This window comes from Epinephelus fuscoguttatus, linkage group LG9 (genome assembly GCF_011397635.1).
Source record: "Epinephelus fuscoguttatus linkage group LG9, E.fuscoguttatus.final_Chr_v1".
In the NCBI taxonomy this organism is placed as follows: Eukaryota; Metazoa; Chordata; class Actinopteri; order Perciformes; family Serranidae; genus Epinephelus; species Epinephelus fuscoguttatus.
In genome coordinates this window covers 10,941,874-10,957,745 of record NC_064760.1, presented here as the reverse complement: position 1 = coordinate 10,957,745, position 15,872 = coordinate 10,941,874, and the positions used below count along the sequence as shown (strand labels likewise).

The window sequence follows — 15,872 nt, the reverse complement described above, 5'->3', positions numbered from 1 at the left end:
CTCCAAGATCCTAAACGCATCACGGCATGCTTTACTTTCACACCAACTATTTATCATGATGTCTGGCCAGTCTCAGGGGAGGAAAGGGAAAATGTACAGAGAGAGAAAACAGGTGAAAGAGAGTGCAGCAGACAATAGTCAGGCAGGCTGTGTGTTAATAGTAACAGATTAGAGGGCAGCAATTATGTAAAGTAAATATGACATGGAACCGATCCGTCGAGCCCAGGGAACTGTGGGTAGTTTGTCAGGCTGCATTAACCTTCACGTGTTTGCTCTGATGTGTTGAAACAGGCGACTCGGCCACGCTGTTTGCCATATCAAATGTTATAATTCATAAGGTCATCTTCTGAGCCACTGTCGGCATCAACAAGTAATAAGGTGAGATATTATAGGCGCGGGGCCGTGCATCGACTCTCCCTCCATATCTCTCAGATCTGAGAGGAGTTATTTTTACAGAGGGAGAGAAGTCATCTTGATCGCCCCTTAACGATCTATAAAACTGTTTAGGGCCAGTGTTCAAGCCAGCATTATTCCTAAAGGAGGCAGTTCTCATCACACAGAATATTAAATTCTCCACAGGAATAATGAAAGGGGAAATTACTTAAGCATAGGAACATGGAGTGGCAGTGTTGTGTACACAGCTCTTCTAATATTTCTGAAGTAATTAGATGATGTTAAACTCCAAGCGTAGTAAAAAAAAAAAAAGAGTATTTCCTTCTCTTGGCTGCTTCAGAAATTGTAGTCACCTGCTTTGATTTGTGGGATTAAAGAGCAATGAAGTTTGAAGATGAGGAATCAGGCTTAAGCCTCAATAAGGGGTCACAGCACTACATATCTCAGTGCTAGATTTGCAATTGTCTGCCACAGTGTATACCACAACTAGTGAGTTATTTCTTTCAATTTGGGCTGCAACTAACAGTTACTTTCATTATCGATTATTTTGACGATTATTTTCATGATTAATCAATAAATCCTTTAGTCTATAAAATGTGTGCCCGTCACAGTTTCCCACAGCACAAAATAATGTCTTCAAATTGCTTCTTTTGTCCAAATAACAGTGTCAAACCCAAAGACTCTTCATTTATTATCATAAATGACAAAGAAAAGCAGCAAATTCTCATATTTAAGTAGCTGGAACCGACATATGTTTGACATGTTTGCTTGAATGAATTGATTAATCGATTATCAAAATAGTCTATTTTCTTTGTCTGACTAGTTGACTACTGCAGCTTTACTTTTCACTGTGCAAAATATGTCTAGCTATAGCCTTATGTCACTACAACACTGTTCTTACTGCAACGGTGCTTCCTAAAAGTGCACAACACACTTCATTTATTAGACTTCTCTGGCAGTCACCAGAACATTGTTGCCATAGATTGTGATGTCTGATTCAGGAAAGTCACTTTAAATTAATGTACATGCCTTGGGGAAAAAAAGGGATAGCTGTACTCATGTTCTGGTGCCCTGCTACAAAACCACATGTTCAATATCACCCAATAAGTGTCACTCTAATGCCTTTACAGGCTTGCACAAGGAAGACAGACTGTTACTCTGGTAGTTTGAAGCCATTGTTTTAGTTCTTATGTGACCCTCGACACAGCCAAAGGCAGAAGATTAGGAGAATATCGATCACTTCAAAACAAATTTTTCACAACACACTTGCCACTTTCATCTCTCAAAACGCCATTTTGTCCATGATAATGGAAGTATGCGTTATGATTTGCCTCGACTGCTGCAGTTCCTCAATAGCACTCGGGACCGTAGCCATAAATCAATTTAGCTGGACAGATAGACTTGTCCTTCTGGGCTATCATGTGGACTCCAATGCGTGTGTTTTGCAGATTGCGTATAGCCTGATCCATGCCACAGTGAAATCAGATCAACGTTCCTCTCTGGCTCTTGCCAAGCACTGAGACAAGTTACCATCTGAGATACAATAAAAGGAGGAAATTAACCCAGCTGATGTCTTGTTTAATTAACAGCACTTCCTAAAGCTCCTCAAATTGTACTACTATGAAAACACAAAATCAAATTACACACTGCATATTGGTTGTCAGGCAACCGCCCTTCTCTGCTAATGCAGAAAATACAACCCAAAAGTTGCGGCTTCTGCAGGTGCAAGTCTGACCCAAGAGGCTTTGAATCCCTGTGGCAAACACAACCTTTCTAGAGGCCTCTTTCAAATTCAGAGGCTCTGATGAAATTCCTCCACCTCCTGCACCTGAGGCCGAAACCACAGATTTGGTTCAGTTTAGCAAGTGTGTGTGTAAGCACTTGGAAACTTAAATTATTAGTGGATTGAGCAGGGTTATCTCTGCAGGTGATTGACACCCCAGCGAGGCTTTCAGGGTTTTTATATAGCATTTTATGTGCAGATAGATTCACTTATTGGAGCAAAGCCATCCCAACGTGTCAGCTCTTGGTCAGAGGTCTTGAGGAGGACACTGAGGCGAGAGGTGATGGAGACTGAGAGGAAGATTATGTTTTTATAGTCATGACTGAAGGGAGAAAAATGACTTCAATGTATCCTGCAGAAAGCAGCAGCAAAATCTATTAATTTTTTGCCTGCGCTTTGTTCTTTTAACATTTAAAAGACCCAAGACCTTCAAAATCTTTAGAGGCACTAAATAAAACAGATACTTTCTAAAGCGTAGTGGTTGACTTTTACAAACTGCATCTTTTTAACGACTGAACTTTAGGTTATGATGCATTTTCCCAAAATTGGACCTGTTCATAAACATGCATCTTGCTGATCACGCAGCAGCTGTGTTAAAATCCACAAGGTGTGACTCAAAGTAAAAAAAAAAAAAAAAAAAAAAAGGTACTGATAGGAAAAGGGGGCTGGGAGCCCGGCAGGTCTCGGCACCACATCTTGCAACAGAGCGTGCAGACCAAATTGGACACCATTACTGAGCAATGGACCACCGATTCTGCCATTTATTTAAATCACGAGGGTGACATCCGTTTAGATCAAAGGATAAACAGCACACTGACCTGCATGGAGCTTCAGCGAGCCCGTCCGAGGCAGAGGCACATAAACTTCCAGCGGCGCGCTTTAGTCCAAACTTGCAGGCAGCAGCGGGCACAGAGTGCGTCGCGGTGCCTTCCTCACAATAGCCGCGTGTGCAATTTGGCACAGTTGAAATTTCTTCGCGGACACCTCTTTCACAAAATTTCCAGAGAAACGTCTTGGCTGGCGTCGACACCGACCGTGCACGAGTCGGAATAGTGGACTCGTGCGAGGGATGTTGTTGCTGCTGCTGCTGCGTTGTAGTGTCAGGAGGAGCTTCAGCTGCCAGCTCCGTGTGAAACGTGTCTCTGCTCAGAAATCTTTCCCCGTGGCTCAGCTCAGCCAGTACTTCCAACAATGCAGTTGTCCCCTTTTTTCCAGGAGGTAACACAGTTATGTTTCCTGTCGCCCAGCAGCGGTGCAGGATGTTTTTTATTTTAAAGAAAACTCACTCTCGGATGCGGAGGCTCACCAGCCGCTCAGCTGCTCTTTTGTCCGATATGCACTTGTCAGCTGATAAACTGCGCATCCCGTCGCTTTCCTCGGCGTCGCCTCTGGTCTGCCTATCAGCACCGGTGTAGAGGTGCAGGCCGTAAACATGAAGGAGGGTCAACTATGACCTCCAGCCCGTGTGCAACATGCAAAGCGATGCGCGCGTGAGAAAAATTAGGTCCATCATCGGAAAAAATACTATATTTTAAAGGACCCTTCATCCGTTTTTAACACCTCCAAAATAAGTTCAAGTTTGCAGTCAGTTATAGTCTAGAAAAACACCTGCATACATACAACATGTAGCAGTGAGCTCCAGCATCCTCTACCTGCCTCCTCTCCTCCTCTCCTCTCTTTTGTATTGGGAAGCTGTTGATTAAGCTCACCTACATGTATGGTCGCGCGCTGCCATATAATTGGCCAATTCTCAAAGCTCAAATTTCTCACCTTCAGTCTGACAAAGGGAAGGAAAAAAGGGAAAGGCAGACTGATGTAAATAAATGTGTTATTTCTCACAGAAGACTAGCAGCTAAGGGTTATTCAAGCTGTTAATTAAACTGTTACATAAACAACGAGGCCTAAACGACTTGTTGTTCAAATTAAAATGTTGCCATTCTACGCTGGCTGTCGAATAAAGCTTGATTCATATTGTTTTGCTCCATCTACCATCTGTAGTGGAATTGATCCGCTGCAGCAGGGGTGCGCAATAAATATGCACAAATTCAGTTATGTTCAGGGGCGGATTATGACACATTGGGCTCCTGGGCACAGGTATGCAAAAGGCCCCACCACCTCTCCTACACAGGCGCAAAATACACACATTGTGGTGGTTAAGCCTCTTTTTCTCCCATTGTTGTTTGAATCTCTTTGTTGTCGTTATGCATCTGTTTGTGGTTTGGGGTCTTTTGGAGTTCATTTTGTGTCTCTGAGGTTGTTTTGTGTCTTTGTTTGGTCATTTTTGTTTCTGCTTTGTCGTTATTTTGTTTCTCATGAAGGTTATTGTGTGTCTTCTTTGTTCTTTTTAACCCGTTTTGTATTTGTTTTTTGTCCGTTTGAGATCATTTTGTGTCTTTTGTTGGTTGTTTTTCCCAGTCTTGTAGTTTTTAGTGTCTCTTTGAGATTATTTTTTGTCTTTTTTTTTGGTAATTGTTTTCCTGTTTTGAAGTTATTCTGTGTCTCTTTAAGGTTATTTTGTGTTTTGTTTTTTTTTTTTGTTATTGCTTCGCATGTCTTTATTGTCATGATGCATTTGTTTGATCTTATTTTGTGTCTCTTTGAGGTTATTATGTGTCTTTATTTGGTAATTTTCCCCCCATTTCTGAGTTATTTTGTGTCTCTTTAAGGTTATTTTGTGTTGTTTTTTTGTTATTGTTTCGCATCTCTTTATTGTCATGATGCATTTGTTTGAGCTTATTTTGTGTCTCTTTAAGGTTATTATGTGTCTTTATTTGGTCATTTTCCCCTGTTTTGTAGTTATTCCGGTCTCTAAGGTTATTTTGTGTCTATTTTTACTTTTTCATTGTTTTGTAGTTATTTTGGGTTTCTCTGAGGTTGTTTTGTGTCGTTTTTGGTAGTTTTTGGCCATTCTGTTGGTATTTTGTGTCTCTGACATTATGTTGTGTCTTTTTTGGACATTTTTTCTTCTGTTTTGTAGTTATTTTGTCTCTCTGATGTTATTTTCTGTCTTTTTTGGTTGTGTTTCTCCAAATTAGTAGTTATTTTACATCTCTGAGATTATCCTGTGTCTTTTTTTGGTATTTTACTTTTTGTTTTGTAGTTATTGTGTGTCTCTTTGAGGTTATTTCCCTTGTTTTGTTGTAAACTTGTGGCTCTTTGACATTATTTTGTGTCCTTTTTAGTTGTTTTTCCCTGTTTTGAAGTTATTTTGTGTCTCTTTGACAGTATTTTAAGTTTTGTTTTTTGGTCGTCTTTCTCCGTTGTGGTAGATATTTTGTGTCTCATTGAGGTTAATATTTTTTCCCTCTTTTTGTCGTTATTTTGTGTCTTTTATGGTCGTTTATTGTGTGTGTCTGGGGTTTTTTGTATCTTTTTGTTTGTTTTGTTTCCTTTAGTAGTTATTTAGTGTCCCTGAGATTATCCCTGGTGTTTTTAAAGGTCATTTCTCTGCTTTTGTAGTTATTTTGTGACACTTTGCAGTTCCTTTGCATCTCCTTGAGGTCCTTCTGTGTCTCTCGCTTGTCAGTATGTGTTAATTTGACTGACAATTTGCAGGTGAAGGACAGGGAGGGCCCTGGGCCTGTGCCGGGAGGCTTGTTAAGAAATCCATCCATGGGTCTATCAAGTCAGACCAATAATAAATGTTATTCTGATGTACATCAGTTTCAGATTTTGTCCCTGACGGCTTTCACATTAACATACCAACAGAATATTAGCATACTTTGAGGGTTTTTGATTGGCTGATTTCATCCACACAGTTGAAGTTCTTCAGTGTTTCGTAAGTGTGAAAACTTCATCTTGATGAGCTCGGGTTGCAGAGATAAGTACACTTGCCTTCCGGCCATTTTCCGTCCCTGGTCTTAAACCGAAAACCACATTTACTTTGAATTAGCTTTGTGATTGAAGAAAACATATGAGACCCTATCTCATAGGCTTCAATGATAACATTTAGAGGATAGACCGCGGAAAGCAGAGTTTCATTAATTACAAAAGGAACAGCCCACTAATCCCACTAGAAAGGCATTTTGAGGCAGAGTCGTTTTGGTTCTGAGGGAGAGAGAAGAGAGAAAGACTAACAATACCAATGGTAGATCACAGACCTTCAAGCTATGGTCTGCAGGCCCCATGGCTCAATAGGGGGCCAACAACTGCAGCTCTGACTGGGCAGGTTTTTTTTTAATCCCCTTCCTGAATTTAGCCCACGTCCGACCACATGCAGTGATGAAGTTATCACTGAGGACAGCTTTTCTCCAAGCAAAATCAGCCCTGGCCTTCGATGCTTGATTCTTCTATTATACCCGGAGCACATCAAAAACTTGCCTCCATCAAATGGCATTATCTGCATGAAAGGCAACTGCCCAACAATCTATCTCCAACTCTGCCATTCAATCTTCAGTCAAGGGCATGGAAAAAAAGAGGGGAAAGAAAGAAAGGACATAAAAAAAGGAGAGGAATTCTTGTAAGGGCTGCTGAATCCAATACCCCTCCTACTTCCACCCTTTCCTCTACTTCAAGTCAAACTACTTTTTTTCCCTCTTCTGTAATATTCTTGGGGGCTTTTCAGAGAGACTGTACATGGAAGTTAGTTACTAAGCAACATATTCACACATTTTATGCACATGAAGGTTCTTTTAAGTTTGGTACACCAGAGGGTTAATGATAGATTAACAGTCCTTCACTTTCTTGAACCAAAGAAAAATAGCTCATTCTGTTTAAAAAAAACAAAAAGTTCCCTCACTACAACTCGCCTTCAGTTTGCATCCTTGATACTGATTTCCTTTTTCTTCTGAGACCTTCGGCAAAGGCTTTAGTTTCTCTCAGTCACACACAGTGCGCGTCCATGCAGTCAACTGTGCCCTCTATTGGAGGCCAGTCACTTTCAACATCCAAATTCAAAGACTAAAGCACGGTGTGATGGGTGTGCATACAGTAAACAACTGTGTTTTGCATGATGAAAAGAGCATTAAAGGGAATCTGAAACTAGAACTTGAATAAGATGGAGATTTAAGGATTCAACACACAAAAAAATGCTTTGTATCAAACAAATGGCCCACAGACAAGTTATAGATTGATGATAGAGTACAGTTTTATCAGTGTGAACATGCAGTGCTTGATTCATGCATCCTGTAGTGCAGCTGCTTTTTTTAGCCTCGTAGATTAAAGTCAGGAATAGTCACTAAAATTAAATGCAGCAACATACCACCCTATTATTTGCTGCATTTGCTTCCCGGGCTACCTATGGCTTGCAGGGAGCATGCCTGAATACAAAAACATGAACCAGAAACTTCACCACTGAAGCCCAAGAGCATAGCATACATTAAAGAATAAAAGCCCCATATCTTTCTTCAGCGCCGTATGTTTTACACATGTTCACTATCAGCAGAGAAAACAGATGGGCCACACCACGGGGACACAGAGACCGGTGGACATTATAAAAAAGCAACACTGACAAATTATACATACACTCCCATACTCTTCCTGTGCATGCAGGAATTTGTCCCCAAGGGGTCAGACAGCGAGTCTGATGCGTTCAAAACTGTGTCTTGTCTTGTTTGATGTCTCTTAAAAAGCAACTGTAACAATAGATGCACGCTCTGTATATGTGCAGAGCATTATATTCACACTGTAAAGGCTATTGCCTTTTGTTAGTCTGGTATTGTGTTCAGCAAACTAAACGGACATGTATAAAGGGATTGGACAGAACTTCCCCTTTCATGTGGAAATGAATCCCTTCCAAAAGGACAAAACAGCTTTCACCCTTGGTTATACAGTGAGGATTTTAGGGAAGCACCTTTTTTCCTTTACATCTGAGAGAAAAGGAAAAAGGATAAAGCAAACATTTAATGCCCAAAAAGAAAGTTTGTGTCAGGCAATATCAACAATTTCTTTAAAAAAATAAGCATATTCAAGAGGAAAGGGAAGTTTCAGCTTTTGCAAACGAGCCTCAGATTTATACAGAGCGGCCGAAATCTTTCACAGTCATCTACAGTAAAGGAGGACGGAGATGGATGCCTCTCTGCCAAGCTTTCAAATCTCAGAGGACACTTTGAAATGAGGTGGGAGGGCCTTGGTTTTCTTCTGAGGCCATTCTCTGAGCATTTCTATCGATTGTAGTGAGTCGCTAGCACCACCAAGTCGAAAGAGGGAACTGGAAAACCTGACAAACCAGACAGCTAGAAAGCTGCTCACAGGCCAATGAAAGGTAATTAAAAAACTCCCACCAAGCAGATCAACGTTTTAACCTTACATTATTTTAATAATTTGGGATTACAGTGAACATATATTCATTTCCTGCACACCTCCTCTCAAATAACAAGCTCTTTTTATACTAAATCACAATCTTCTTTCCTTCTCATTATTATTATCCTTATCCTTATTTTTTGTCCCTTTGAGGTTATTTTATGTCTTTATTTGGTGGTTTTCTCCTGTTGTGTAGTTATTTTGTGTCTCTCTCTCTGAGGATGTTTTGTGTCTTTTTGGGTAATTTTTCCCTGTTTTGTAGTTATTTTATGTTTTTTTGAGGATATTTAGTGTCTTTTTTTCACCATTTTTCATTGTTTTGTAGTTATTTTGTCTTTCTGAGGGTATTTTGTGGGCTTTTTTGGGTCATTTTCGCCTTTTGAGAGTTATTTTTTGTATCTTTGAGGTTATTTTATGTCTTCTTTTCATCATATTTCCCCTTTTTGGTAGTTATATTGTGGGTCTTGAAGGTTATTTTATGTCTTTATTTGGCGGTTTTTCCCTCTTGTGCAGTTATTTTGTCTCGCTGAGGTTACTTTGTGTCTTATTTGTTAATATTCCCCCATTTTGTAGTTTTTTAGGGTCTCTCTGACATTATTTTGTGTCTTTTTCGGTCATTTTCCCCCCTTTTACTAGTTATGTTTTGTCTCCTTGAGGTTATTTTATGTCTTTTTTCCTCATATTTCCCCTTTTTGTAGTTATTTTGTGTCCCTCTGAGGATATTTTGTGTCTTTTGGGTAATTTCCCCCCCTTCTGTTGTTTTTTTTGTCTCTTTGAAGTTATTTTGTCCTTTTTTTCATCATTTTTCCCTGTTTAGTAGTTATTTTGTCTCTTTGAGGTTATATTGTGTCTTACTTGGTCGTTTTGCCCCATTTTGCAGTTATTCTGTGACTCTTTGCAGTTCCTTTGCATCTCTTTGTGGTATTTTTCTGTGTCTTTCTGGTCAGCAGGAGTTAATTTGAGTGACAATTTGCAGGTGAAGGACAGGAGGACCCCTGGGCCTGTGCCCGGCAGGCTTGTTAAGAAATCCATCCATGGTTCTTGGACTTTTGGGTCACAATCAATCAAAATACAGTTTTGCTTTTGAATTTTTCCTGGAAAAAAAAAAACAAACCCATCTGTCCACAGTTTATTTTAATTTGGTTTAAAAGAAACTCACAACTCTTTAAAGTTCAAGATGGCAGAAAGTGAGTACAGGTTTTTCAGTATGTGGCTAAAAAGGACTTACAGTAAAATGAAATACCTTTTGAAATATCAAACAGGCTCAGTGTCGTTCTAAATTTTTCAGATGGATGGACAGCCTCAAAGGGAAGAGAAGTGGTGAATCAAAGCTAGTGGTGGGAGACCTCCGAGAACTACATTCAGTTAATTTGAACAAGATTAACCAATAAGCAAAGACGGCAGCATCCAGAGATAAAGCACACTTTCTCTGACCACGAGGACAGATGGCAGCAAAGCAGACAGGAGCTGATGTATTTACTCATAATAATACATAACTCAGTGTCTGTGGATCTATGGAGAGGGAATGGTCAAAACACATTGATTACTCCTCAGCAAGCAGCATTCAACTTCATTAACATAAAAATTTTGCATTTTTTATGTTCTGAGCAGACGTTTGACGGATGGTCTTCATTGTGAGTGTGAGTGAGTGAATAAAACAAAATCCACCTGTGGAATAAATGAAGATCATTAATATGAAACTTTGTATCTACAGTATGATCTCAACATAAAGGTTGTCTTGGGTAAATGTTCTCTCAGCAATCATTTACTGATGGAAAAAAAAGGGCAAAGATTCGATTCATTTTTCTACTTAATTGCACCAACTCTATATTACGTAGTCAGAAATTACATTTGACGCAGCCAAAAGCTTTATGAACATAAATAGGTTTGTGTCTATTTAGGTTTAATTTTTCTCTATCTTTATGTCTTGAGGTGTGTTGCCTTGCCCTGCGATCGATCTTTAACACCAGCACTTTACAGTATATAACAGTAAACAGCACTGTGTTAAAGCATGAAAGGAAAAACCTTGAACCTTCAAAATGGATGAAGTAACTTGAATGAAGTAAGTGCTTTGCTTTGTAACGTGTCTGTACACAACTGGAACCATGGGAAAGAAAAAAACAGCATGTTATGATAACAATAACTTTTGACTGTCCTAGGAGTCACAAGTTCACTGGTTTGTGTTTAAGGCGTGAGATGGATAAAGTTGGTGGTCGTCCGGTTTGTTTACCTGGTCAACTCTCATAAAACACACATCACCTCTTGTCAGTTTGTAAACAACACAGGCATTGATAAACAGAGTGTAAGACACCGAACAGCTGCTGGTGTCTGTCAGGGAAGTTATTGCTATTCTACGCGTCAAACTACAATCACGATTCACTTAATGGAGTTTGACTTTCTGTAGGTGGCCCTCTTTGCTGTGTCTGTTCAGCCAGAGTAGATATATCACTGTCTCTACCAAGTGTCAAATCATTTCTGTAATCTTTTGAACAAAATGATGTTTCCCACTGAAAAACAATGGAGTACAAACATGATAAAATGTGGATGGGAGTCAAGGCAATTAGAGAACAGCTAACCTTAAAAGGGACAGTTCACCCCAAAATCCAAAATCCATATTTTCCCTCTTACCTGTAGTGCTATTTATCAATCTAGATTATTTGGGTGCGAGTTGCCGAATGTTAGAGATACCGGCTGTGGAGATATCTGCCTTCTCTAGAATATAATGGGCCTAGATGGCACTCGACTTGTGGTGCTCAAGGCACCAAAAAATACATCTGAAAAACTCAACATCACCATTAACATCACCATTAATGTTTATATCCGACGCTGCCACAAGCACAAGCCTCTCGTCCATGAGTAGATGCACACTTTGTTGTTGAGTTGTCAAATGTATTTTTTGGCACTTTAGCACCACAAGCTGAGTGCCATTATACTGAAGAGAAGACAGAATCTCCACGGCAGATATCTCCAAGACTCATAGCAGCAACTCACACCAAAACAGTCTACATGGATTATCAGCCCAACAGGTAAGAGGAAAATTTTTTTTTTTTTTTTTTTTTTGATTTTGGGATGAAAAGTCAAATCACTGGCATGTTACATGAAATGATAATAGTATATAGTAGAGCTAGACCTATAAATGGGCAGATATTAGCTTATCGCAGATGTATTTTGTCGCTGTTTGTCCACCAGAGAGTAGGGAGTTATTTTTTAACTGTAAAAAGGTCCTGTATCTTGTTCACAGTAAAAAAAAAACAAAACAGAGAGATCTGTATTAACCCTATGGGCCCGAACGACGCATAGTGCATCCAAATTCACACCTATTCTCTGTGGATTTTCTCCGCGACCGTGCGTCATAGCAAGAAGCCACACATATCACGTGAATCAGCGGAATCATAGCTTTCCGACAAGACCAAGGACCAACACCAATGTTTTCACAGCAAAAAAAATGATAAAGTTACACTAAAACTATGTATAACAGAGCTTTCATACAGCTCTGCACACACATTACTCTTGGATGGATTACTCGCGAATGCAGGCTCGCACAGAAATGCCACGCAAATCACATGAAAGCACAGGAGCAGAGCTTTCCAATGATACCACGCACATCATTGTGCTGTCATCCCATCATGCTATAAATCCAGATCCAGATTAAGACAAAATAAAAACCTGACGAATTTCTTTACAATCCATTATACAGATCTTGTTATCAGTCACTTCATATAGTGAGGAATATCGTATCTTACCACGTCTTAGGCTTGCGCGTGTTTCTCCCTGTCTATCCACATTTGTAGTCCGGCTTTCAAGATGCAAATATCTCCATACTGTCCAGTTGACACTCCATCAAACTTTGTATGACAAGACCAGCCACTTCACCTTTGCACACCCAGACAACTGTAGCCTAATTATGCATGCCTGACAGGGCCGTAGTCACCATATACATTGAGGGGGACATGTGTGCCCCCCCCAATGCCCAAAATGCCCCCCAGTAACTGAAACTAAAAAACAACAACAAACTTTGTTTACTGCAAACAAAGTGGCAAATATTATCTTGGAGGAGATCACTGCACTTGGTGGACTATTTTTCTATGATCTTAGATGTAAATATTGCACGTTTCTTTCAGATTAAAACACATTTTTGACTTGTGAATGAGTCAATGGAATTTCTTGCAATAATGACAAAATACTGGCAATCATGTCCGCATGGCACAAACCACATGTTTTGGACAGCTGTGAAGTGACAGAATGTCCCACCATCATGGTTCTTATATTGCCAGATTCCAGAGAGTCTCCCCTCTTCATATATGGTAGAAGATGTCTTTTTCCAACTTGCTATGCTGAGATACATGTAAAAATGTAAGAATTTAGTCACACGGATTTGTTTTTTTCATTGATATAAAAATTAATATAAAATACAGGCACATAGAAGGACATGAAATGATGGCAAATCTGGTTAGCCCAGATTGTCCTGAAAAAAAAACCAAGATATAGCATCTGTATGTAGCCTTTATAATGACTGTGATATGATCTTAAAAGTAAAGGCAGTAAAAATACCCCCAAAACGCCTAGGGCCCATAGGGTTAACATTGTATGTTTATGTTGTGTTAATGCTTAAAGAATTACTGCAGGGTTATCATATTTTTTAAAGCTAGATATCAATATCAGCACCAGCCTGAAAATCCAATCTTGGTCACGCTATAGTAGAGAATATTTAAATAAATAAATGAAAGAGTCACACATATATATGGCATTTAAAATGATGCTGCATGATTTCTGGACACTGATGAACACACAGGGCTTGAGATATTGCACAAGAAGTGATGGACAGCAAACTAAATCCCCTCTACGTCCCACCTATCTGTACTTTAACAGTGATCAGCTGACCTGTCAACCTTAGAAAAAGACAGAGTTGTTCTTAATTAGAATACAAACTTTTTGGATGTACTATACATGAGTCTATGTCGCAATAAACATACACCAAACCCAACAATGTATGTTCTCCCTACATGCTCCTACGTGTTCCTCCTACACAAAACTAATTCCTAAACTTTCAACATATAGATGTCGGGGCAGTATCCTGTTTTAGTGAACATCATGTTCTGGCTATTCCTGCCCTGCAATTGAGATCCCTAATGTGCTCGTGTGTACTGTGTGTGTGTGTGTGTGTGTGTGTGTGTGTGTGTGAATAGTATACTTACACTCTCACATTGCTGAACTGTACCTAAGGGTATGTCAAGACCATCTTAGCTGGGTCCAAGTCAATTTCAAGACTAAATACCAATACTTGAGTGCTGAAAAAGGCAAAAAGTTATGCACATCTGTTCGACTGCAACGTATTGCTTAAATTAAAATTTATTTTTTGGCATGTTTTCTCCCATACAACTATTGGACATTTTTTGTCAAAATCTAATGAGCATATGTTCATGTATATCATGTAACATCAAAATTACTTTTCCTCAAATGTAAAATCATAAGTGGTGACGTGACTGTAAACCAGGAGGCATTAATTAAAATTAAAACAAGTAATAGCATTACAGACTTTTGCTCAGCTTGTACTGTATACATTTTTGTCCTTGAAAGCTCTCAATTTTAATCACTGAAATAACTCTTTTTTTTTTGAAAATATATTCAAGTGGCAGCTTGAGTTGATATAATACTGGATGTGACGCTGCAGTATAATTTTTTGTATTGCATACTGATATTAAGGGACACTTTGAGCCCCCAGTGCACTTAGGACTGTGTTTTTCCATCAAATGAACTGATTCCTAACTCATACCAAATTGGTGTATGAATCAGACACATCCCTGATGCTGTGTTTTGTAACAGCATCCAATTTAATAAGGGGGGGTGACCCCCTTGTTCCTGACTTGAGACAAAAAGCTAACTGCTCCCTTCCAGTGGATTTCTCACAGATTATATAAAAATAACAGACGTTAAGCCTTACTAAAATTTAAAGGGGTGAGTTATATAAAAATTCACTACTTGTGCAGTTAAATTGAATGCAAAAATCAGCTAAAGAGATCAAAACCATTTTATGTATTAGGCTGTAGACATGTTTATTTTTGCTGTGAAGTTTGGCATTGTAACATGGGGGTCTATAGGGGCAGATCTGCTGTTGGAGCCAGCCTCAAGTGGCCATTTAAGGAACTGCAGTTTCTGGCACTTCCGTGTTAGATAAAGGGTTGACGCTTTGGATTTCTCTGTTCCAATGGACAGCACTTGCCTAAAATACAACTGTTTTCTCTGTCTCACAGTGTTTATACTAACATAAAACAGATTCAAAAGTGACACCATGTTTATTTATGTTGCAAGCATTGAAATTCTATACTTTTTCAGATGTTAATATCACCACTGGCAGGCAGATACGGTTTACGGTGATGATGCTGCCACCTAGTTGCTTCCTTGTGTGCCCTCAGAATATGCATGTACAAAAGCAGGTTGCAGTATTTTTACCATCATGTTTTATAGCCTCCAGAATAATATCTATTATTTCAAAAAATGGCCGTTGGTCTCCCTTAAAAGGGAAATTTTGGTTTATTTCAACTCGTCTCTTATCGTCCTAAATTTGTTTCAAGTCACTAGTGACATAGAAATAATAGTTAGCATGTTAGCCGTTAGCCTAGATACAGCCGTAGCGTCAGACCTGTTAAAACGTAATTGAACGGGCATCCTTTCAAGTGCAAAGTTAGTCCACTAAACAAGCTTTTTCTCCACAAAGACCGCCTCATATCGTTAGGATAAATGTCAGAGAACGTATAGAAAACGACATGTAAACGTGTTGTCTTACCTTACCAGTGTGCTGCCATGTGTGTTGTTTACCATTTAGCTAAGGCTTCAACTGGTCCCATTCCTTGCAACAGAGGCATTCATCTTCTGTGGGCATTGGAGTACAGCATTCACAGGTAACGTTACACCACCAATCTCCAGAGCTAAAGCCTTCCAGCAGCCATTCCTCCTCTGTCGTCCTCTACCTGTTGTGCCTCTCTCTCTTTCTCTCTCTCTCTCTCTCTCGCTCTCTCCCCCTCCCTCCAATTTCACAAAGCTCTTCGTCAGTGTATTCTGGCTCAAATAAATAAGGGCGGCCATCGACTCTCGATGTGAAAAGCCTATATACTAACATTCCACATGTAGGTGGTCTTCAGAGTTGTTGTCTTACGTTACGGTGTGTTTACCATTTACCTCTGCTTCCCAAAGGGCGGCTGAAATATCGCGAGAACAAGCAGCAGCAGCTGCAAGGCAGAACCGGACAGTAGCCTGAAAAGTTCATTCATTTATTTTATGAAAGATTTATAGAATAATGGCTGACTTTTTGCCAGACTTCGACTTTGTGGAGGAGGAATTTGATTTTGGAGAGTTTGATGGCCGCATTGGCCGCCCTTATTTATTTGAGCCAGAATACACTGACGAAGAGCTTCATGAAATCGAAGAACGGAGGAGGAGAGAGAGAGAGAGAGAGAGA

The 15,872-nt window shown here is 39.6% G+C and overlaps 1 protein-coding gene across 3 annotated transcripts in view; it reads right to left on the bottom strand.

The window, feature by feature from the left end:
- Positions 1-3,775, bottom strand: part of si:dkey-237h12.3 (teneurin-3) — a 191,238-nt gene extending 187,463 nt beyond the window's left edge. For 2 of the 3 annotated variants that reach the window (XM_049585086.1, XM_049585088.1), the window contains exon 1: positions 2,995-3,775. The gene's annotated coding sequence lies outside the window, so the exon portion shown is untranslated. The remainder of the gene's footprint in view (positions 1-2,994) is intronic. The other variant, XM_049585087.1, reaches the window with a different exon arrangement.
- Positions 3,776-15,872: the final 12,097 nt, after the last annotated feature.